Here is a 24,105-nt window from a genome sequence, read left to right as displayed (position 1 = left end):
CCCACAGAGACCTGCTCCAAAGCCTTTCCCAAGATACTCTTCATAGACCAATACAAGAACAAGGTATGTTTAAATTGAGTGACGCAACCACTGGTGTGCCCTGGATCCGACACCATAGCCCGTCAATCCTCTGCATCGATTTCCATCATGTCAGCTTGACGATTCAAGTTTGCTTCCCATTCCTCAATTAACTATCGGATTTCCTCCAACATACCTTCATGATAAGTTGTAGCCGCATCATTTATGATGTTGGCAACTGGTTTTCGACCCCTCGATTTTCCCCCAGAGGAGCTGGGTTGCCCTGTCAACGCGACTCCCCTGGTTCTTTTGCCTCGGCCCTTCACAGTTGGGCTTTGTGCCTTTGCAGTCATTGACCAAGCCATTGCCATGCGCTTACGGTTTATAGTGGAGAAAATGGTTAATCGAATTGCTTGCACAAGTGGTAGCCCGAGCCCAGAAGCTCCCAGCTTCTAGGTGACACTTCTGCCCCGCACACCTGCCAAGGAAGAAACATGAAACAATAATTTCCAATAAAGAACCTGAGGGACTTCCCCCCTTCTCTTCCATTGAATACATTCCTTATCGACCGACCCAAACAAAGACACAATCACTGTAACCAAGAGCCAACTAACATAACAATAAGAAATTGGTATGGAGAAAACACCAGAGCATATTCCACAAAGACAAACCATGTTCCCAAACCAAAGGAGAGTCACAAACATATGCCAGAGATGGCTCCCACAGGGGCAGAGACCATGGAACCCACATAGGAACCTCTAGGGAGTGTTTCTACAACCAGAGAAAAAGCCCCGAGCCATCCCAAGGAAATTCAGAAAGACAAGACCTAGGAATGAAATTGCAAACTACCCACCCCCAAGTCCAAGTGATGTCAGGCTGAGATAGAAGGATGTCCCCGGGATAAACCATAGTGACAAATACCCAATATAACCCCATCTTGGATAAGACAATCCTGAACAGAACAGACACAAGACAATGCTGGGAAGTTGGACCTGTTTCATAAGGCAAACAAACGCATGCAGATGCATGGAGCCTCTCTTTCTTTCAAACCCCGATGATTCAAAACCATACAATCCCAATTCCATCAAACAGTTAAGTCATTGCATGGAAGAGAGAAAGGAATGGCGAATCACATACCAATTTACCCACGCTGGGAGAAGCCTAGACCGCCACCTCTCTTGTTTCCGCATCAATCCATACCACCCTTCAACACTCCTCTACCGTGAACTAGACACTTACCAACTTCACTCACAAAGCAACTTACCAAATGCCAAAACCAAAACACAATACTGATGTCACCTCCTGCGGGAGTATTAACACCATGCATGCACAAAGCCACCACACCATATGCCCCAAGCATGTGGACGATGGTTGCTTTGTACCCCGAGGGTGCCTTCATTAATTTTCCATAATGGAGATATTGTCCAGCTCGCACCTCGATCAAGGGAAAATTTGATACCTAAATTTGACTTGTCTTTGATTCATGAGTATGTTGTGTATATTGTATGAGAAAATTGTTAGGTAAACTTGATTTGGGGCAAGAGTCAAAGTTGATTGGGTTTATAGTAGTGGTTTACATAATACTTCATAACACAATAATTACCAATTAAGCTACCCCAATAGGCTACTAATGACCAAATAAATTTTAAATATAATGTAAAATATGAATTATAATATCTCGCTCTCAGTTGTCTACATTGGTGACATCTCTATGAATGCTTGACTTCATTGATGATTGGGTTTTGCAATAGAATTAGAAGTCTGCATTTAACTTTGATTGATATCTTTGTGCTGAGTATTCTAGTTGTCCTATGCATTGTATTAATGTTATCTATCCAGAATGTTATTTGTGCATTGTGACATTATCTATGTTGAGAGCTTTGGTACAAGACTTTGAATTGGCCACGTTGTTGAGAAGGATGCATGAATATCTCATAGTAATAGGGTCATAATTAATTGATGTTATGCTCATATCCTTATGAGACTATGGCTTTTCATTTTATGACCAACACTAATATATTCGATTGTCTGTCAAACATTATTTTCTCTATCCTTGTCATAGTAGATGTCTTTAAATTTCTTTTGCATTGGACATATAACATGTGCTTAACTTCTACAATTATGAAGTCTTAGAGCATGATAACTTTAATTCTATAGATGCAAAGAATATGGTTTGCTATGAATATGGTTTAGATGTCGATCACATGACACTAGATGATGAATACTTCTAGAAACCATACATAAAGAAGAAGAATGTATCGAATATTCTCCTCTTGACTTGATATCATCATTTTTGCTTTCACTTTATATACTTGAAGAAGTTTCTTGCTTTGCTTTATTCACAGTTCAAAGAATATCAATTGAGTACGTAAGCAATACAAAATAGTTTGATGCATAAGTCATGTAAATTTAGAATTATCAAAGGCTGAAGAATTCTGAGGAATTCTAATGATGCAAAAATTTACTATGAGCTAGACTCATATTCAAAATGCTTTGACTAGGTCTGCATAGGCTATGATAAATCATATGCATTCTAAACATGCATATTTACTATGTCATATAAATTTTTTTGCATAATATTTTGTATCAAAGGATAAACTTTTGAATGATGAAACAAGATGATGGTGTCTTCCATAATAAACACGGTTTGGTTCTATAGGTACAAGCTGATTTTTATTCATGCTCCTTCTTTGCCTTCCTTAAATTCTTGACACTTAAACGTTGCTTCATTTTTGTTTTCTGCTTGTTGTTGTTTGTATTCTTTTTAATTCCGATCATGTGCTTCTTGTTGCTCTTCTTTACTTCTTGTTGCTTCTGTAGAGTCTCCCCCTTAGATAGTCCATTCTTTTCAAATTCTCTACAGTCCTTTGAAGCTCCTCTTTGAAGTTAAACTAATAAGAAGAGAGAGCAGGGATTATCCCCAACTTGTGCCTTAGATATTTGAATGTCTCTCTTGCTAGTGGCTTAGTAAATATATCTGTTATCTTCTCTTTTGTTGATATATATTCCAACTTCACTGTTTGCTCAGCCACCTATTCTCTGAGGAAGTGATACTTTATAGGAATATATTTAACCTTTGAATGAAGCATTGGATTTTTTGAGATGCTTATTGCACTAGTATTGTCGCAATTAATAGATATTGGTTCATTGACGGTTACCTTCATATCTTGTAGGGTTTGTTTCATCCACAACGATTATGTGCAACAAGCAATAGTTATTATGTATTCGACTTCTATTGTAGGTGAAGATACCGAGGATTTTTTTTTGCTTAACCATGCAACCAATGATTCTCCTAAGTAGAATGCACCACCACTCATAATTTTACTATCAACTATACAACTGGCCTAGTTTGCATCTATGAATGTTGTCAATGTGAAGTCTTTTCCTTTTGGGTACCATAGTCCATAGTTTGTAGTCCCTTTGAAATATCTAAATATCCTTTTTGTCTCTAGTATATGACTTTGTTTAGGTGTTGACTGATATCTTGCCACCAATTTGACTTCCAACATTATATATAGTCTAGAGGTTGTTAGATATAGTAATTTGTCTACCATAGATTTGTAAAACCTATGGTCAACATCAAGTGATTCATCATCTGCACACAACTTGCATCCAACCGCCGTGGGGGTTGAGACATATCTATAGCCTTCGATTTTCTTCTTCAACATATCCTTTAGATAATTATCTTGAGAAATGAATATACCTTTTGAATTTTGTAAAATTTGTAGCCCCAGGTAAAAGGTAAGTTCTCCAATCATTGACATCTCGAACTCAAACTCCATGAGAAAACCGTTGCACTAAAGAGTCTTTGTTGATTCCAAACATAATATCATCTACATACACCACCACAATTAGGAGTTCATCTTCATTGGCCTTTATGTACAAGTTACTATCAGTTGCACCTCTCTTGAAACCCTGCTTTTGAAGGTACTTGTCCAACCTAGAGTACCATGCCCATGGTGCTTGTTTAAGTCCATACAATTCCTTCTTTAACCTGCATACATAATTAGGATTATCTAATAATAAAAATCCCTCATGTTTTTCTATGTAGATCTCCTCCTCAAGTTATCCATTTAAAAATGCAGACTTCACACCCATCTAGTATACTTTGAAATCGTTATAACAGGCAAAAGCAAGAAACATTTTGATTGCCTCTAATCTAGCCACTGATGCAAAAGTTTATTCATAGTCCAAACCTTCTACCTATGAGTAACCCTTGTATACAAGACTTTATTTTTATTTTCTAACAACTTGTCCCTATTCATTCATCTTATTTTTGAATACCCATTTTGTACCTATGACATTCTTTCCTATTGGTCTTGGTGTCAGTTCCCAGGTCTTGTTCTTTTCAATATGATCTATTTCCTCGTTCATAGCATCTATCCAGTGTTTGTCTTTGCTTTCTTCAACAAAATTCTTCGGTTCAATCTTTGACAACTCAACAATTTGATCCTGATTTGTTGTCTCTGCAAGTTTCCTTCTCATTTGAACTCCTTCACGTTTATCACTAATAATTTGACTATCAAGGTGATTCTTTTGTACATAACTTGAGGGATCTTTTGAATGAGTCTCTGTCTTTTCTGATTCTTCATCCTATACTCCTTCTTAACATGGCATTGATTTAGCGGGTTGTTAAAACCTATGCTCTTGTTCTTGCTAGGCAACTCTTCGTCAAACTTTACATCTATACAATCTACAATCTTATGCAATCATTTATTATAACACTTGTATCCTTTACTTTTTGTTGAATATCCTAAAAATATTCCTTCATCTGACCTCAAATCAAACTTCCCTAACTTTTCATCATTTTTTTATATAACACTTACTTCCAAACATTTTAAAATGTTTTATAGATGTTGGCTTCCCATTCCACAATTCATGTGGTGTCTTATCGCAATTTGTTTTGAGATGTCCCTTATTCAAAATATGAACTATTGTGTGTACTGCATCTTCCCAATAGGTTTGAGGAATGTTTCTCTCTTACATCATGGCTCTGACCATATGTTGTACAAACATGTTTTGTCTCTTTACAACTACATTTTATTGGGGAGTGGCTACAATAGTATACTACCTTTTTATATCAAGTTCATCACAAAAGTCTACAAACTCATCATAAGTGAATTCACCTCCTCTTTTTGACCTTATACACTTTATCTTGCATCCTATTTGATTTTTTGCTAATGCCTTGAATATTTTGAACTTCTAAAATGCTTCTGACTTGTTTCTAAGGAATGTTACCCATGTCAATCTCGAATAGTCATCAATTACCAACATAAATTATTTTTCTCCTCCAAGTGCTTATGTTTTGGAAGGACCACACAAATCCACATGTAAATTGCAAAGGCTTTCTACTTGACAATGTATCCTTGATCTTGATTGAAGTTCAAGCATGTTTTCCCATTTGGCATGATTTGCAAATAGGATTTTGAGTTTTTGTGATCTTTGGTAGATCTTTAACTGCTCACTTTTTACTAAGCCAATGATGTGATCAAAATTGAGATGCCCCAATCTCCCGTGCCATAGCCAAGGCTCATCCTTTTTGTCGATGTAGCACTCTTCATTATCTTCCTTCAAGATATATACATTATTTTTTGTTCGAACTCCTTTAGCCATTGTTGTCCTTGTTGTTGTTGACCTTATCTCACAATCCTGAGCTCTGAAGAGGACATCACAACCTTTGTCACACATCTGACTAACAGTAAGCAAATTATTTTTCAGTTCTTCAACAAATAGTACATCTTGAGCTTTTTCTCTGCCATTATTTAAATTGACTGTACCCTTTCCTCTAATTATTCCCGTTGCATCATTTCTGAATATGACATTTCCTGTTTTATTTTCATTTAAAGACACAAAATTGCTTTCGTCCCCTATCAAATGTCTAAAACAACCATTGTCCCTATACCATTGACAATTATGAATTTGAGCATACAAAACTAGGCCAAACTTATTAGCTTTTTTTTCTTCCTTGTTCTTTCTTCACTGCATATTTTATTCTACTCTACAATTTTTCTGAGGTTGTGACCTATTGTTTTTGAGTTGACATTCATATGACTTATGCCCAACATTGTGACAATAGAAACATTCAGTGATATCAAAGAGTGGAGCAAATGGCTATCTAGATTCATGTTTGTTTTGATGTTTGCATATCTATTGTTACTTCACTTCTTTTAGGGTTTCTCGTTTCATTTCTTCTAACATAAGCTTTGCAATTTATAGCTTTGTGTCCAAAAGTTTTGCAAGAATACCAATTCCATAGAAAAGGTTTCCATACGTAGTAATGGATGATACTTGAGAATAAAACCTTCTTGGCATTTGATAATTATCTCTCTTGAAGAAGTACGGTGTCTTGTAGTTTATTGTTTATTTGTCTGCTCCTTTTATCAACTGCAATTGGCTGGAAGTGGTTATTTGTTGCCACTCCTTAGGTGCAATGTTGCCTTTTTCATTAAGTGTATTTCTGACCTCCTTATTCTTAGGTTGACATGGGTTATCATTGTCTCCTTTGACTTCTTTTACAAAAGTGAAGGTTCTTTTGTGTTTCGTTTTCTTTTAACTAGATTATCCTTCATAGCTTATCCCAAATTTCATAAGTGGAGATTTTTGAGCATTCAATATCACAATTTTTCAGATCATTTTATATGTTGATGATTTATATTCAAGTCAGTTTGTGTTTTATCTAGCTTTTTCCTCAACATTACTACTTCCTCTTCCACCTTTTTGCACTCACTTTTTCTCTTTTATTTGTTGTAGGAGAATGTCCTCCACCTTCTTAGATTCTTCCAGTTCATCTTTCAACTTGATAAGCTCCTCTGAATTATATTGTTCTTTTACATATTTATTTATTTTTGTTTCTTATTCTTCTGTTTGAGTCTATTTATTTCCTTTAGGGCACTGATCAACTCCTCCTCAAGATCTACCTCACCTTATTCTTCTTCTTCATATTCATTATGTTCTTCTGTTAGGTTTTCTAGGGTCATCTAGATAAATTTGCTAGCTCCATATTCACCAGAGGGTTCACTTGAATCTTCATATGTACTACTATCTTCTTGTGCATAAAGGCTCTTTTTTTTTTTAAATATCTTTCTACATTTTATTAAACTTATTCTTTTCCTTCCCTCTAAACTGATTTTATTCTTTCTTATATTGACATTTTGAGGCATAATTCCGCACTCCCATAATTAAAACATTTAAATGGGAGTTTTCCTTTGTACTTACTTGTACCTTTCTTCAATATTTTGACAAATTTCGCTTCATCTTCGTCAGAGTTTGAGCATGAATATTCCTTGTCCTCTATAGACTTATCTGCTTTGAAAATTGTATCTCATTTGGGTGTCTTTCCTTTTGCCATCTTCATTTCATATGATGTCAAAGAACCATGCAGTTGATCCATGTTTAGTGTCTCAAAGTTGGTTGTTTCTTCTGTAGTTGAAACCTTAGGATCAAACTTTGAAGGTAATGACCTTAGTATTTTTTGGACTATTACACTCTCTTTGAGTGTTTCTCATATAGCCATCATGACATTAACAACTTCATCTACTCTTAGAAATATTTTAGCAATATGTTCATATTCATTCACTTTTAATGTCTCAAATTGCATTCTATGTACTTGTAATTTGGTCATTTTTACTTTGCGATATACTTCATGAATATTTTGCAATTTATCCCAAATTTCTTTCGTTATTTTACAATGCAATACCTTAATAAATTATGACTCACTTAATCCACTAAGAAGAGTATTCATAGATTTTGCATTGGATGTGAATTCCAATTTGTCATCTTTGTCACTACTCATTTTCTTTGGTTCTACATACCCCATCAATACAGTAATCGAGACTTCTACTACAAGAGATGTTAAATATGTCTTCATTCTCACTTTCTAGAAGACATAATTTGTGCCATTAAACAAAGGGGCTTTGTTTATTTAGCATCCTTCTTGCTTAGTCATTTTAATGATTTAGGACTTCCTTCTAGTTGTTAAATTGATGCTAAAGGAACCTACTCTAATACCAATTGATAAATACTTGGCAATTATTGAGAGGGGGAGGGTGAATCAAGAATTGTCTATTCAATTATTTAATTCAACTTAATTTCCTTTTTCATGTATTTTCTTTTGCAACTAATGGCTTATGTATGCATTCAACTTTTAATTGTTTCTTTTGTCGTTACCAGAGAGATATTTGCATACATAAATAGAATTCAAAAGCATTCACACAAGTGAGGCATTAAACATTCATCACACGAGGACACCAAATGTAAGTGGAAACCCATAAAAGGATAAAAGCATGATTTTTTGGTTGAAGTGATGTGAAGGCAAGATCATACTCCCTTATTACGTCAAATTTTCTATAGGATCCAACCTATTGGAGGTTGCTACCTCAAATATTATGCAAGCTTCAACTTGCGAGGAAGATCCAACTCCCACAATTTTTTTGCAGGAAACAAGGGTCATATGAGGCTCCTACTGTGACAACCCCAACCATGGTTCTCTCATAAAAATGCATTGTAAACATTTTCACAAAAAAAATAAAAATTAAAAAGGGTGACTGAGTCAAGGGACACAAATTCTAGAGTTGAGGAGGAGGTTGCTTTCTTAGGATGTTGAGGTTTTGTTGTACAAAAAAATCTGAATTGTTTGGACAACCATTAAAGGTTGGTTGGTGTGTTTAATGAATTTTCGTTGATCATAATTAAATGTGTTGCAAGAAGAGGTATGTAGGTCCATTTTTCTTGGGAAATCACTCACAAGGCAACAAGGATGAGGTAGTATATGCAATCCAAAAAAGAAGTCGAGGAAATAGTTATAGGGGGCATTCATTCATTTAGGAAGGGAAACCATTCGAGCAACATTTGACAGGGAGCAGAGCAGGAACTCGCAAAAGAGAAGTGAAGAGAAGTGAAGGGTATTGGTCTTATGGTTCCCTAAAGGTTGTGGGTTGGGATGCTAGTCTCTAGAGCCCTGTAACAAATTGGGTTCCCTGGGGTTTTGGGTTGAGATAAAAATATCTGGGCCCTTGTAATAGCTTGGGTCCCCTGGAGGCTATGGGTTGAGATAGTAGTCCCTGGATCCCTAAACAACATGGGAAGAGATTAGTCTTGAGTTAATATCTATAGAGGTCATGCCTAAAGGTTTTTGCGTTTACACTTTGGGGTTGTAGTAGATTTTGGACTTCCTGACAAGGAGGTGCATCTATGGTATTACCCTTGAGGGTATAGGTGGTGAACCTATGGATTCCCTGTGCAATGATTACAACAACACATAACTGGTGGGATTGAAGAAAGAGGTCCTCTAGAGTCCCTCCCCCAGCTGGCAGTTGGTGTTTTAGTCCTTTGAGCAAAGCCCCCTCTTAGTCTTTGGAATTTGGCTCGGGGGTGACAACTGCAAGTCAACTTGGCTACAACTGTATGTGGTTGAGTGGAGATTTGTTGTCCTAGACTCAATTGCCATGTAAATTTAAATATAAGTATCCTTCTATACTTGTTTAAATGTTAACGAACTTATGATGCATTTCTGGTTTGAAATGGTCCTTGATTATGGATTGTAACGATGTTGTTAATTTAATGAGTATGTGGTTACGTCCTTGTGTGGAAATGGCACTTACAAGTGTGATGAAATCATATAAATAAACGTATCACATCTCTGAAATATATGATGCTGCTAAGTAAATCAAGCAATTGTGTGCCTTTGGACTGGGAATGAAGTGTTATTTGAAATGCTTGTTGGTGTTATTCAAAATATATATGTGTGTGTGTGTGAAAAAGTGTGTAATGCTTTAAATGATAACAAAGATTATGCTATAACCCTCATCTAGAGTTTTTTCCTATACAAACGATGGAACGATGTTGTTAACAATACATATGTAAATAACACAAAGACATTATGAAATGCTACAAACAATGGAAGGATCTATAAGGATTTGGACTAAAAACCTGGAAACATTAGACATAAAGATCCCTTCTATTAATATGAAGTGATTACATAAGAGACTACCTGCTTAGTAGGGTTAGTATATACAAATATATATTTATTCACTTAGTTACAAGCCCGTGAATCTACACAGGTGGAATTGCATTAGTGCTTAAATAATTGTTTCCTCTTTTAAGGGTAAGGATAGATCGAAGCCCTTACATGAAGGCTTGGTTAGCATTGCATTTTCAACAACCTATATGTGTTCAATGAGCTTCCTAATGTTGTTGGTTAGGCATTAGAAGCTCCTGCAAAGCGCTATAGAGTTTCTTGCATGCTTGGTTTGGAGTCTGGGACCCTTGGTGTGTGGCAGGAGAGGTGGAGGCGCTATATATATCTGTGTGTGTGTGTGTGACAAAGTGTGTAATGCTTTAAATGATAACAAAGATTATGTTATAACCTTGATCTAGAGTTTTGTCCTATACAAACGATGGAAGGGTGTTGTTAACAATACATATGTAAATAACAAAAAGGCATTATGAAATGATACATATAGTGGAAGGATCTATAAGGATATGGACTAAAAACCTGGAAACATTAGACATAAAGATCCCTTCTATTAATATGAAGTGATTACATAAGAGACTGCCTGCTTAGTAGAGTCAGTGTATACAAATATATATCTATTCACTTAGTTACAAGCTTGTGAATCTACATAGGTGGCATTGCATTAGTGCTGAAATAATTGTTTCCTCTTTTAAGGGTAAGGATAACTCAAAGCCCTTGCATGAAGGCTTGGTTAGCCTTGCATTTTCAACAACCTAGAGGTGTTCAACGAGCTTCCTAGTGTTGTTGTTTAGGCATTGGAAGCTCCTGCAAAGCGCTATAGAGTTTCTTGTAGGCTTGCTTTGGAGTCTGGAACCCTTGGCGTGTGGCAAGAGAGGTGGAGGCCCTTCAGGAGTTCATTACGAACCCCTGATAGAGAGTGGTCGCAAAAGTGCCTATTCTAACCTGCCTGGAATTGCCTATTATGATATGGGCAATCTCTAAGGGCTAGGAACTCATTGGAGTGGCTTTCGCCCAAGCTCAACACGGGTAGCACCATAGGGTGCTTTAGTAAGCCACCACTGCTAGTACTAAATACTAGTGTCAATCTTGATGATTGTAAAACCTTTGTGGCAAAGTCATGATTGTAATGACTAGCGAGAAGTGATCAACGAAGAGATGGAGTAAGATCTCATGATGACCATTGAAATCCAAATCAAGTGCATCACACAAGGCTTGACAGGGTTCTCTTGGTCAGGTCATGGCAGATTTTGAGGGAAAGCTTTGATGCGGCACAAGAGGGAAAGCCTTAAACTCATAATGCAACTTGGTGAACCGTATCCTTCATCCTGACAAAAAACTTAACCATGGCCACCTGGTATTGGTGTACGTGATTTCCCTTTAGCGTGATTAGCTGAAGATATGTTGACCTGGCCCAGAGGTAAATTTTGGAAGGTTTATCTTGGAGCTTTGTTTTGCATAATAGTGGGATTGACTGAGATGACATCAGCCGGGATGAGTTGGCTGACACACGAGCCTAACAGTATTCCCATTGGTCAGAGCAGAGTCCACCATCCAACTCATCCCATAGGTCCAAGATCTCATAAGGTTTAAAAAGGTAATTGTAGAAAGGCACGAGATGACGTGGGTTTGGGCTAGGTTTGCCTCCATGTAAACCCGATAGCCTATTGGATGGGGATGGATCCACTTGACAGGTCATCCCATCGGGTTCACCGCGGAATATTTCCAAAGGTGTAACTGAAATGGAGAAGGGTGAGTAGCATAGGATGATGTGGTAGATCCATTTCATATATCAATTGAGAGTAAGGGTTGTGCTATGGTGAAGCCCACTAAACCATGTGTCCTAGAGGTGTCAAGTGACGTACAAGGGAAAGTGTCGGGATATGAGGATCAAGGTGATGTGGCGTAGGTTGTGGTGGCAGGAAAGTTCTGAGTATCAAACCCATGGAAAGGAGGCCATGTGACCCCACTACACACGTAAGCCTAGTAGTGAGGCCCCAACGGGTAATGAAGGAGCACTCTTAAGAAATCGTCAGGATGGGAGAAGCAGGAAGACGTCACTTGATGTCACCATAGAAGTCTCACCCCGGAGGAATGCTAGGGTAGAGGAAACGAAGGTGCTGAGAATGGCCAAGTAGGATGATGCAAGGTGAGTGTGTGGTAGGGCTTAGACTGATGTAGACAACCCATTGGTGGTTAGGTGGACCCACCTGACAGGTCATCCCATCGAATAAATCCATGGAGTTCATAACAGTGCAATAAGTAGAGCACCAGGAGGGAAATCATCGATATGACGTAGCGTGGGGACTACCATGACCGTTAATGGTGGAGATCACCATAGATTGGATAGATATGATGAATTGTGACACCCATTGGGGAGTTAGCAAAAGGATGAAGGGAGAGAGTGGCATAATGAATATCAACTGTTGGATGAGCGGAGATGAGCAGGGTCATCCGATATAGGCAGCAGAACCATTGGCCAGAACCTAAATTGCACTACCCCCTTACCATGATAATAATCAAGCATGTTAGCTCGATCCAATCCAACTAATCCAGAATGATCGAGGGGATCAAAATATGCTCAAAAATAAAAGTGCCCAGGATTTCCCGAAAAATGGTGCCAAATCATAGATCTCGTCATTATAATTCCAACGACGCTTGAATCACCTCCATCTAACATTGTATGCAAAAGTTATCGCATTTTGAAGTTTTTGGCAAACAGTTAAAAAGTTAACTTGCAGAGTTAACTGGGCTACTGACTGGGCAAGATGTACAATGAATTTATGTTGATGTCGTCATGTTGAATGGGATGTACAATGGACAGGTGGACCAATCCAAGCTCGATAACTGGCAGCACCGTATGAGGTTAGGTGTCCAGATTTCATTTTTCGTTGGGTGTTTGAAGTGGTCCAATGAGGAGGTGTCATGTGGCCCAATGGGAGGGCGCCACATGGCCCATGAGGAGGTGTCATGTAGTCGAATGGGAGGGTGGTACATGTCCCAATGGGAGGGCGCCACATGGCCCTCATGAACTGAGTAAAAGTTTGTTAAGGGTTGACTAACCCCGACAGGGGTCGACCTCGCGACCTTCTGTTGAACATCCCAACGAATTACCGCCATGCCACACTAATGGTTCTTGATATGTATTGAGTCCCAATTTTATTAAATTAACGCACAATGGAGTTGGGGGGAGGGGTCGGGTTTGTGGGCCTGCTCGATCGACCCTGAACTCGGCTAGATTGTTGATCATATTCCCACGGTGTAAAGACTCTAGCGAAGGGGGTGGGGTGAGGCATCGACCCCCGATCCATTTCCAATCACACGACCATCGACAGAAGCGAAAGCGTTGGGGTGGGTGGTTAGCCTGACACCCGGTCATGTTTAACTACCTGAAACCAATGGTTAGTGGAGTAGAGGGATAAGACTAGAGGGGTTGGCCCGTGACCCAACCCATGGCCACATGGCTGCCCACGTGCTAGTGTTGTGAGGGAAGTTTTTTGGGCACGATTGGTCAATTTAAATAAGTGACAAATTGCACTGTTTATAATAGAATCAATTCCAGTCTTGAGCAAAAATATTTCAGGAGGCCTAATTTGGTCATTTTCAGTCCCGAGATATCTATCCTGCAAATTGAGTTTGGGTGTTCTAAACTCAATGGAAGTGTTATTTTTGTGATGTGAGCTTTATATGTTGAAGAAATTGCAGAACCAGGTCATTTTGTGTTGCAGGTAGAGATTCGGTTTGCCTTTTTGAGGCCATATGGAGACCTTTTTGAGCATGGAACGAGCCTAGACATGGTTTTTCTAGCCTTCCAGACGCATCTATAGCAACTGTTTCTTCATTAGAGCAACCATTTTTAGTCTATTCTCAGTTTGTTTGTGAAAAGAACCATGTCAACACTTCACTTCGAAGCAGTGGAATTTTGTGCTTTTGATCTCATAATGAGTACAAGGACCAGTTGCCACATTTAGTGTGAGAGTCATTTTTCTTTTGTTGCTATCATTTATTTGATAAAGGGAGTTAACTTGTGAGTGAGAGTTATCTGAAGGAGAAAGAAGTGCCACTCTAGATGGAGGTTTACTCAATGAGTCAAAGATTTGTAATGTACTCTTTTTGTTGCTGAGATCAATAAAGTGGCCTAACCATTGGAGCAGGGCCCAGAGATGTAGCCCAGGAGGGGTGAACTCCATTATCACATGGTTTTTCATTTCTACCATGTTGGATTGCATATGATTTTTTTTCGTCCTTAAGTTCATTGAAAACTTAACTATACACGGTTGATCAAGTATGGAACTAAGTTAACTTTTGAAAGACCCATATTTATCAAAACTTGCAAAGTGTCAGAGGATCATCAATTTTCATTTTTAGATCACGTGGTATCAAAGTAGGTTCTGACTAGATTGCAAGCATGGGTGAAAGTTTGTAGCATGCAAGACTCCTAGAATTGGAAGAAATGAATTCTTTTCTCCAAGTGGAGAACATGGAATTAAGAAGATTGCTTGAAGCAGCAGAGGATGAGAAGAAGAAGTTGCGTCTGATGTTGCAGAATGTTATTGAAGAGAAAATTGGGGAATGTTAAACTACTAAAGCTTCCCCCAAGGCTAAACAAGTTTGTGGTCATGGGATGAATGATATTTGTACCTTTTTCCATATGAAGAACATTACTTATATGTTAAATCACAAGAGTGGTTTTCTTGAACCCTCATCTACCACTTCATCTACAAAAGAGAAGGAGGAGGAGATGACTAAGTTCTAGGAAGAGGACCAAGAGTCTCAAGCAGAAAAGGATGTAAAATATACTTCTTGTCCAATCCATTCTCTTAACAATGATAATGCTTCTTTTGCATGATTTGAGAAACATACCAAGGGTATTAGTATGAAACTGTTGACGAGAATGGGGTACAATGGTAAGTGTCTTGGAATCGTTAATCCTATTAAGGTGAGAACACAACCTTATCATGAAGGACTAAGCTATGTTCAAGAAGAAGTTGGAGAATTCTCCAAAATTGCAAAGTCAAGGAATTCTTCAAGTGTGAAATTTATGAAGAAAGAACTCTTGTAGGTTGAAGAAGAATCATGTCATGATGATGATGTTTATGGACAAATATCTCCAAAAAGATAAGAACACTTCAAAGGAAGAACTAAGTCAAATTCTCCTTGCCAAACACATATTCAAAAGGACCATCATAAAATGTATAAATGTCTTGATTATTCAAAGATTTTCTATGACTATGAACAACATGATGATTTGAATAGAATGTTGTGGAATGTGTTTCCCTGCACTTTTTATTATGCACCTAACCATTGTGTAGCCAAGTGCCAAAAAGGAAAGCATTAGTCAGGAAAATGAATATGTTGATTGGAAGTGAGACTAGGAAGGATAATCTACTTCCAAGTTCAAATATATTTTTCCAAGAAATGCTCACGAAAACTTTTGTACTCATTGCAACATAAGTGGGCATTGGATCAAGAAATGTTCAAAGTTGCATCCACATCTGTATCCAAAGAAGGAAAAACAAGTCATGAAATCACCTGAGAAAGGGAAGGCAGAAGAACGTGTGGGGCACACCTTAACCATTCCCAAAGCAGCTCTAGAGGAAGCAAAATGCAGAAAGAAAACTCCCTAGCTTGGTTGGGTAAGAAATGGTTGGAATAGTTGGCTAGTTAAATACTGCATTTCTTTTGTATTTTACAAGTTGCATCTCCCCCATAACTGGGTATTTTGTAAAAGTGATGTTGTGAATAAATAAATTATATGCAACAACGTTTTGTTTGGCATGTTATGTTATTTTGGCTTGTTGTTAAGTCAATTTGTACAAGAATTTGAGCATCGAATTTATGACTTATCATAAAAATATGCATTTCCTTCATGGATATTGTGGTAAGCATACTAGACTTCGGATGAGCAGTTGCATTACATCCAGTGTGTCACAATTGTGTCAAGCACTCATCTACGCAAGTATTTCTATTTGAAGCTTGTTTGGGTTATTTGCCAAAGTATCTTTTGTGTTTTATCTTTGGTAAAGATTTTGTAGTAGATGGAGTCCATAATGATGTGGAGGTTGATCATTAAGTGAATATGATGGAAGTTGAAGGTAAGATAGATAACCATCAAGTTGCCATTTTAATATTTTCTAGAGCTAATTATAGTTATCTTGATCCTAAACTTGTTGAAATATTTAACTTAAAGAAAACCAAGCATGGTAGGACTTGGTAGTTCAGTTATCTACAAGAGCTAAGAGGAATAAATGAACTTGTAAAAGCATGTCAAATTAATATGAATTGGTTGAGCATAATTGCAGATTTGAACATCATACTATTGAGATTATGCGATTTCCTAATTGGTGTGGATTGATTGGAAAAACGTCATGCAATAATAGATTTTTATAATAAAGCATTTACTTGCCTTGATGAAGAAGGGAAACAAAGACAAGTGTAAGGATTTCCAAGATGAATTTCTGTTAGGGAAATATCATCCATGTAATTAAAGATTTTTTTTAGAAAAGTGTGCCATGTAGCCCACATGGAGGAAGAAACCAAGCATTGGGCACCAAGCATTGAAGAACAAGGTACTTAACGAATTTGAAGATGTATTTGCTAAAATACCAAGTTTACAACCTAAAGGGATACTGAATTCTCTATAAATTTGGTACCTAGAGCTCCCCACCCTACATGATGAACATACTAGAACTTAAAGAGTTACAAATGCATTTAGAATCTTTTTAAAGAAAGGGTACATACACCCCAAGTGTGTCACCTTGGGGTCTTTGTTAAAGATAAGGATGATACACTAAGGATTTGTATTAATTTAGGGAAACTGAAGAAAGTAATAGTGAAGAGCAAATATCCTTTGCTAAGAATATATATGTTGTTTGATCGACTAAGGGGTGCTAAAGTATTCTCCAAGAGAAATATGAGGTTAGGATACCATCAAGTAAAAATCAAGGAGGAAGATATCAATAACATAACTTTTTGGACTCAATATGGCATTATGAGTTCGTGGTGGTACCATTTGGGTTATCTAATGCTCTAAGAGTCTTCATCTAATGCTCTAAGAGTCTTCGTGTGCCTTATGAATGGAAATGTCCATAATTATTTTGGTAAGTTTGTTATTGTATTTTTTTAATGATATCACAGTGTATTCAAAATCTAAGGAAGAGCATGAAAAACATTTGAGGATGGTATTGCAGGTACTTAGAGAACATTAGTTATAAGCTAAATTGAGTAATAATTCATTTTTTCGAAGTCAAATTTATTATTTGGGTCAAGAGGAAAGGATAGCAGTAGACCTAGAAAATATCAAAGCGAGTGGCCAACACCCAAAAATATGATAGGGGTAAGATCATTAATGGGCTTCGTAGGCTACTATAGAATATTTATTGAGGGATTATAAAAAATATCCCATCTTATTACTCCTTGCAGAAGGGTGTAAAATTTGAATGATCTCATAAATGTGAAGAGGTATTTCAACATTTAAAAATGTTATTAACAAGTGCATCAATACTAAATATAGTTGATCCAATTGAATATTTCATTGTGTGCATTGATGTACACGAGGAGGGGCTTGGAGGAGTCCTCATGCAAAATGGGCATGTGATGGGCTATGAACCAAGGAAGCTAAAAGAGAATGAAAGGGATTATGATGCTCACGGTTTAGAGTTGATATCTATTATACATTCCTTAAAAATGTGGAGGCATTACCTCATGGAGAAAAAGTTTGAATTGGGAATTGACCATAACAGTTTGAGCCCTTGTTTAGACAACCAAATTTAAATGTTAGATGAATTATATGGCTAGAATATTGGGTTGATTATGACTTTGATATGAAGCACATAAAAGGTAAGGAGAATAAGGTGGATGTTGCAGTCAATAGAAGGGTGCATGTAATGCATGCTATATCCACAAGTGTATGCAAATCTGATTTAAAAATCAAAATTTTAGAGGCTGAAAATTCATATTAGCAATACATGGAAAAAGAGGTGGTTGATTATATAGCAAGGAGTTTAGAATGCCCACAAGTTACGACTAAGCATAGACATCCAACTAAATTTCTAGATCCAATACCCGTTCTCGAGTTGAAGTGGGAAGTTGTTTCTATTGATTTTATTACAAATCTACCCAAGACTATGAGGCAAGATGATTCCATCATAGTAGTGGTGGAAAAAATCACTGAGGCTACTCACTTTTCTCCAATGAGGTCAAAACATAAGGCAAGAAAAGTTGTTGAAATTTATATGACGGTAATTTTCAGGCTACATGGTGTGCCCAAGGAAATTATTTCAGACAAAAATCCCAAGTTTACATCAAACTTTTGGACATGTTTACTTAAGATATTTCAAATGAATTTAAATTTTAGCTCATCATATCATCCATAGTTAGATGGTCAAACTAAAAGAATCAATCAGGTGATTGAAGATATGTTGGGAATGTATGTGATGGACAAACCATCAAAAAGGGAAGAATATTTGCACTTGGTGCAGTTCACTTATAATAATGGGTACCAATCATCTTTTAAGATGAACCCATTTGAGGCCTTCTATGGCAAGAAATGCAACATGTACGTGAGTTGCGACAACTTAGTGGACATGGCCATTGTTGGGCCAAACTTGCTTAGGGAAATGGAAGATAAAGTGATAAAAACCAAGTAGAATTTGTAGACTTCCCAGGATAGACAAAAAATATATGCAGATAAGAACAAACTAAACAGGGAATTTAGAGTTGGTGATTATGTCTTCTTAAGAGTGAAGGCAAAGAAAAGTTCATTGAAATTTGGTAGTTGTGAAAAGTTGGCAACTCAATTTTGTGGGCCATTTGAAATTATAGAGAGGGTTGACCTAGTTGCATATATGATTACATTGTTAACATCCATGCATATTCATAACATGTTCAATATTTTATTCCATAAGAAATATGTTCCTGATGCTGACCATGTAATTGAATGCAATATGGTTTAGATGGAGTATGAGGGAGACTTCAAGGTTCAACTAGTGCAAATTTTGGATATGAAGGTCAAAGTGCTTCAAATTCAAGTCATCACCTTGTTAAAGGTGTAGTGGACACATTTTGGTCCTAAATATGCTACATGGGAGCATGAAGATGCAATTAGGGAATACCCTAATCTTTTTGCAAAATTTTATTTTATATATATATATATAAGCCTCTAAGGATAATGCATAAATAAGAGGGAGGGGAATGTCCCTTGGATTGTAAATAAGAATGTACATATGAAACCTAGGTTGGTGAATCGATACATATCAATGAGGCTAGTGAATTGAGGATTATTTTTCAGGTTGGTGTGCCTGTGTGCATATGCGATTATATGTTTTGGGGCTAGTAGGCCTGTGTGCATATGTGTTTATACATTTTCAGGTCATTGTTCCCAGGTGCATATGTTTCTATATGTTTTGCGGCCAAAGAACCTAGTTTTGTAAATATGAAATTACATGCACATTAATGAAATACAATACTATAGCAAACCAAGTCCAATGAAAAGAGTATGGGGGTTAAGACTCTATGAGTGTTGTGAGTGGATTTATGTGACTTAATAATTATTAAAAGTGCACGTGTTTTAAAATTAAATCCATCAAGTGACTTTAAGAGGTGCCATGTGTCAAGAGAGTGACATGCATATAAAAGTGAGGGTGTTGTCGTTATGTGACACACATTCGACTAGAACTAATCGGGGAAAAGGCACTAGACGCATTGGATGGGAACAGGGAATGAAATTGTGATAAGTGTGATAGATTCATCAATGTGAGGGCTTGGAGGGTACGTAGAGACCCCTAAAGGCAATAGGAAATCTTGGAAATGATAGGGCTCTAATACATTCCTAGCCAATCGAGTTGGAAATCCAAGAGGTAGTGGAACAACTCGAGGCACTACGAGTGTAGAAAAGGGTGTGCACTACTTGGATGTGGGGCTAATGGGGGATGTGAGCTTGTTGGTTGGGGGTTGTTTGGGTTTGGTACCTTGGACCGGTTCATATTTGGTATTGCACATGTACCTAGTTTTGGGTAATTTATTGCTTTGTGGAGTCGAAGTCCGAGCTTGACAGTGACTTATTGCTGAGATAATATGAGCAGTGTGGTCTATGGTTGGGAGGAGAATCTGAGGCCGGCAACCTATTGATATCTTTAATCAAACACATGTTAATTTAAATGTTTATTTGAATTTTGTTTTAATTAATTATGTAATTTTGTTTGTTGCATATGCATAGCAAATAAGGTATACTTATGTGCTTATACTTGTGTGCATGAGAGCATTGCATGGAATAAAATAAAAATAAAAATTTCCAGAATTTGCATTGCAAGGGTAGCATGTGTAGTAAGACGCCTAACACTTAGCTATGGGGGCATTACAACCAATATATAATCCAAATAAACAATAACAAATGATTCTAGATAAGGGTGAAATAACCATTCATTAATATCATGAATGTATTTGGTGCAATACATAGACCAAATTGCATGACTAACTACTCATATACACCTTGTTTGGTTTTGAAGGTGATATTCTAGGTATCTTCTTCTCTAAGTCGAACTTGGTGATACCCTAATTTTAGATCTAGCTTGGTGAAGTATTTTGATTGCTACATCTAGTCCAATAAATCATCAATATCTGTAATTAATCAAATTCGTCAATTCATACCCTTATTTGGCACAATTGTGATGGTTGATCCACATGGTGTGGTACTAAATAGGCTGATACCCTCCTTTAGTACCTGCCACAATTGCTTCTTCACCTTGTTTGCTTCTAGCATGAATTACCTATACATCCTGATGTTTGCCAATGGAGATTCCAACAATAATTGGATCTCATGCTTCACTACCTTCATGGGTGGTATCCCTTTAGGCTCCCAGAATGCTCCCTTGTATGCTTGTAGCATATCTTCCAATTGACGTTTATGTTCCTTAGTTCACCCCTCCAATGATTCCTTTTTTCTCATTGACTCTTCTATAGATCGATTTTCTCTTAAGAATAAAAAAACATACTTCTTTCTAGAATCGATCAATTCTTAACTTGGTTGGCACTTACCCATGAAATCTTTGACTTGCCCATATGTGCATTGATAATTAAGGATTTTGTATCCTTGCTGAGGAAGTACTAGTTGGATCTTTGCATGAATACTGCATCTTGCATGTACATATAAGGACTCTCCAACACAACTATACATACATCAAGTGGCACTACATCCAATTCTACTTCATAAATATATTCAACATTGATAGCAAATTTTATTTCACCGAATTTTGTTACCTTAATTTTTGCATCCTTGTTAGGATGATGTCGAACCTCCAATCCTAGTTTAGTGACCATCTATATTGAAATGATATTTTTCTATGAACTTAAATTGAACTTGATTTTTGACTTATATTTTTATATGGAAGAAATTGGTCATCTCCTTTTCTTCCTGTTGATGATGGATACTTAGATTTACCTCATTTTTCATGGATGTGTAGATAATCTTCTCATCCACATCTCAATTATATTCCACTTGTTTGATCAAATATGGGGCTAATATTTTTTTATTCTTCACGTCATTCTTTTGGATTTTCAGGTTGAGCTTTGGATGTAATTTCAATAAGTTATCCTTTGTGTGACCATCAATGTTGCAGTGGTTACGAGGATATTTGCACTAATAGTTGTTGTTATATTCTTTTACTTTTATATTTCCACTTCTTATTCCCCTCCTTGGAAGCTTCTTGGTGTTCCTTCTACTTTGAACCACTTGATTACATTTCTTCCAGCCTATATTTTCTAGGTACTATGCCTATACACAACCCTCATCCACCATTTTGGGTTTGAAAAACATCATTGATTTCATAGATAGTTGTGTATACCCCCAAGATACTTGAGGAACACATATATGTTCTTGGGAGAGATACCCAACACTATTTCCATCTTCCAAAATTTTGTGGTGTACTCCTATACACTCAAACCCTATCTCTACCTGAAGTAATTCCATCAAATCCATTGTTAGGGTCCAACCCTAACCCCTTTATTTATGTAATAAAACTAATAGGGTCAAGTCATAGTCATAGTTAGTTAAAGAGTCAATAAAGCTAGTATTAATAATTTTAAGTGGTTGACCCGCATTTAAGAAAGGGACCATAGTTAGTTGCAAACGGGCCATAATTAATAAATAAAGAGGCTAACCCATGTTATACAAAGGACCACTAGTCGTTAGGTTGTTGGAGGTCATTTAGCTATAAATAGTCATAGTTAGAAGGGAAAGATCATCGAGTCTTACTTTGTAATCGAGCTCTGCTTTGCTGGAGGTTTCCCCCTCAAAGAGGCAAGGTGAACATTGTTTTTATCTTTAAAGAATAAAATACTTGTTGTTTTTCTCATTTTATTCCGTGTTATGGGTTGTATTTCTTCGCATATTTGGTATTCTGGAATTTCTCGCAGGTCAAGAGAATAACAAGTGGCATTAGAGCACGTTGCAGGGTCAATGGTACCTCAATTTTTGCAAATTTTTTTTAGGCTAGAGACGTGTTCCAACGTCTTTAAACCACGGGATTTGTCGTTGAGCGCATAAACCTGCGGATTTGGGGAGGCATGCACACAGGAGTTATAAGAGGTGGTCACGCTTGTTGGACTCCCTTGTAACCCCTATGGGTACCCCTTCAAGTAGTAGCACATTAGATAGAACCGCACATAGACTGCACTTCCACGTACCCTCTGGGTATATCGGAAGCCCCCTAGGCTCACCTAAAACCTCACCTTAGATAAGTTGTCAGCCGTCTTGTTGCAACATTACACTGAAAACAACACTCGGGGAGATTACTCGCGCGTATGATGGGGTAGTCGGGTAGTACGACTAAGGGTACGGTTGATCCTCCTTAGTTATTTCCCTAAAATGTTGGGCCGAGTACTACTGTTAGGCCCTTATGTATATTGCGATCTATAGCACCTAACACTCCTTTGTGACCATAGTTCCCTCGACTCTCTAAAGATCACCCATTATCTTATCTGCCAGATCAGATCCACCAGTTGGGGTTGTACCACTGTAGTACAATTCAGATATAGCAGTTGGGGTTTTGTTGCCACCACACCAATAATATCCACCAGTTGGGGTTCTATCACCGTAGTACAATTCAGATCTAGTAGTTGGGGTTCTGTCGCCGCCGCACCAATCAGATCCACCAGTTTGGGTTTTGCCATCGTAGTACAACTCACATTCAGCAGTTGGGGTTTCACAGGCAGATCTGACTCTCTGCACAGTGAGGCTTGTCACTGCTATAATATGGGCCCAATTTTCGCAGGATATTGGGTAGGATCAAGTTTTCTGGAATTTGGCCACTGTAGTATTGATCTGCGGGGATGCTTACAAGAGACTTAACGCATAAGGTTCAAGACGACGAGTTTATCGCAGTGGTACCATTCGTTGGTCAACCTCATTTTTTGGGCAGTCCCAAAATTTTTCGGAGTGACTTCAAGTGATCAAGATCTGTGTATGGTAGAAACCAAAGCTCAAGTCATGGCCAATGAGAAGATTGAGTGCCTTGAAACAAGGTTGGATTTGTTCAAGGAATAACTGGACAACATTTCAAAATCACTTGACCTAGTCACCAAGAGCATGACAAGGTATCATCATGAGGCGCATAGTATTGATGAACACCTTGAAGGAGAATCTAGCCATCATATTCACTTCCATGGAAATCACCAACATTCCCACCCTCGGCCACCCAAGCTGGACATGTATAAATTTGATGGCTTTAATTTGACAGTATGGGTAACAAAAATGGAATAATATTTCACCTTGAATGATATCCGTGATGATCAAACTTAAGTACGTGTGGGAGCCCTTTACTTGGACCAAGAGAGATGGAAATGGTGGTAGTGGCATGTGAAATTTTATCCTGGGAACATAACGTGGCCCATGTTCTCAAAATCCATTTGTGATCGCTTTAACAACAAATCTAATTTTTTGGGTCGTCTCACTAAGCTCCAACAGACAGGCACAATAAAAGACTACATTGTAGCCTTTGAGACATTGGCCTTCAAAACAGAAGGTCTAGGAGATGAATTCTACTTGGAGTGTTTCATCAGTGGTCTCAAAGAAGCCATCCAAGCACATGTCCGGATGCACCACCCACCTACATGGATATATG

This window comes from Pinus tabuliformis, chromosome Q (assembly GCF_031772625.1).
Source record: "Pinus tabuliformis cultivar Carrire ecotype Pingquan chromosome Q, CPIR1, whole genome shotgun sequence".
In the NCBI taxonomy this organism is placed as follows: domain Eukaryota; kingdom Viridiplantae; phylum Streptophyta; class Pinopsida; order Pinales; family Pinaceae; genus Pinus; species Pinus tabuliformis.
The sequence above is the reverse complement of the archived record's forward strand: the minus strand, read 5'-3'. Positions refer to the sequence as shown.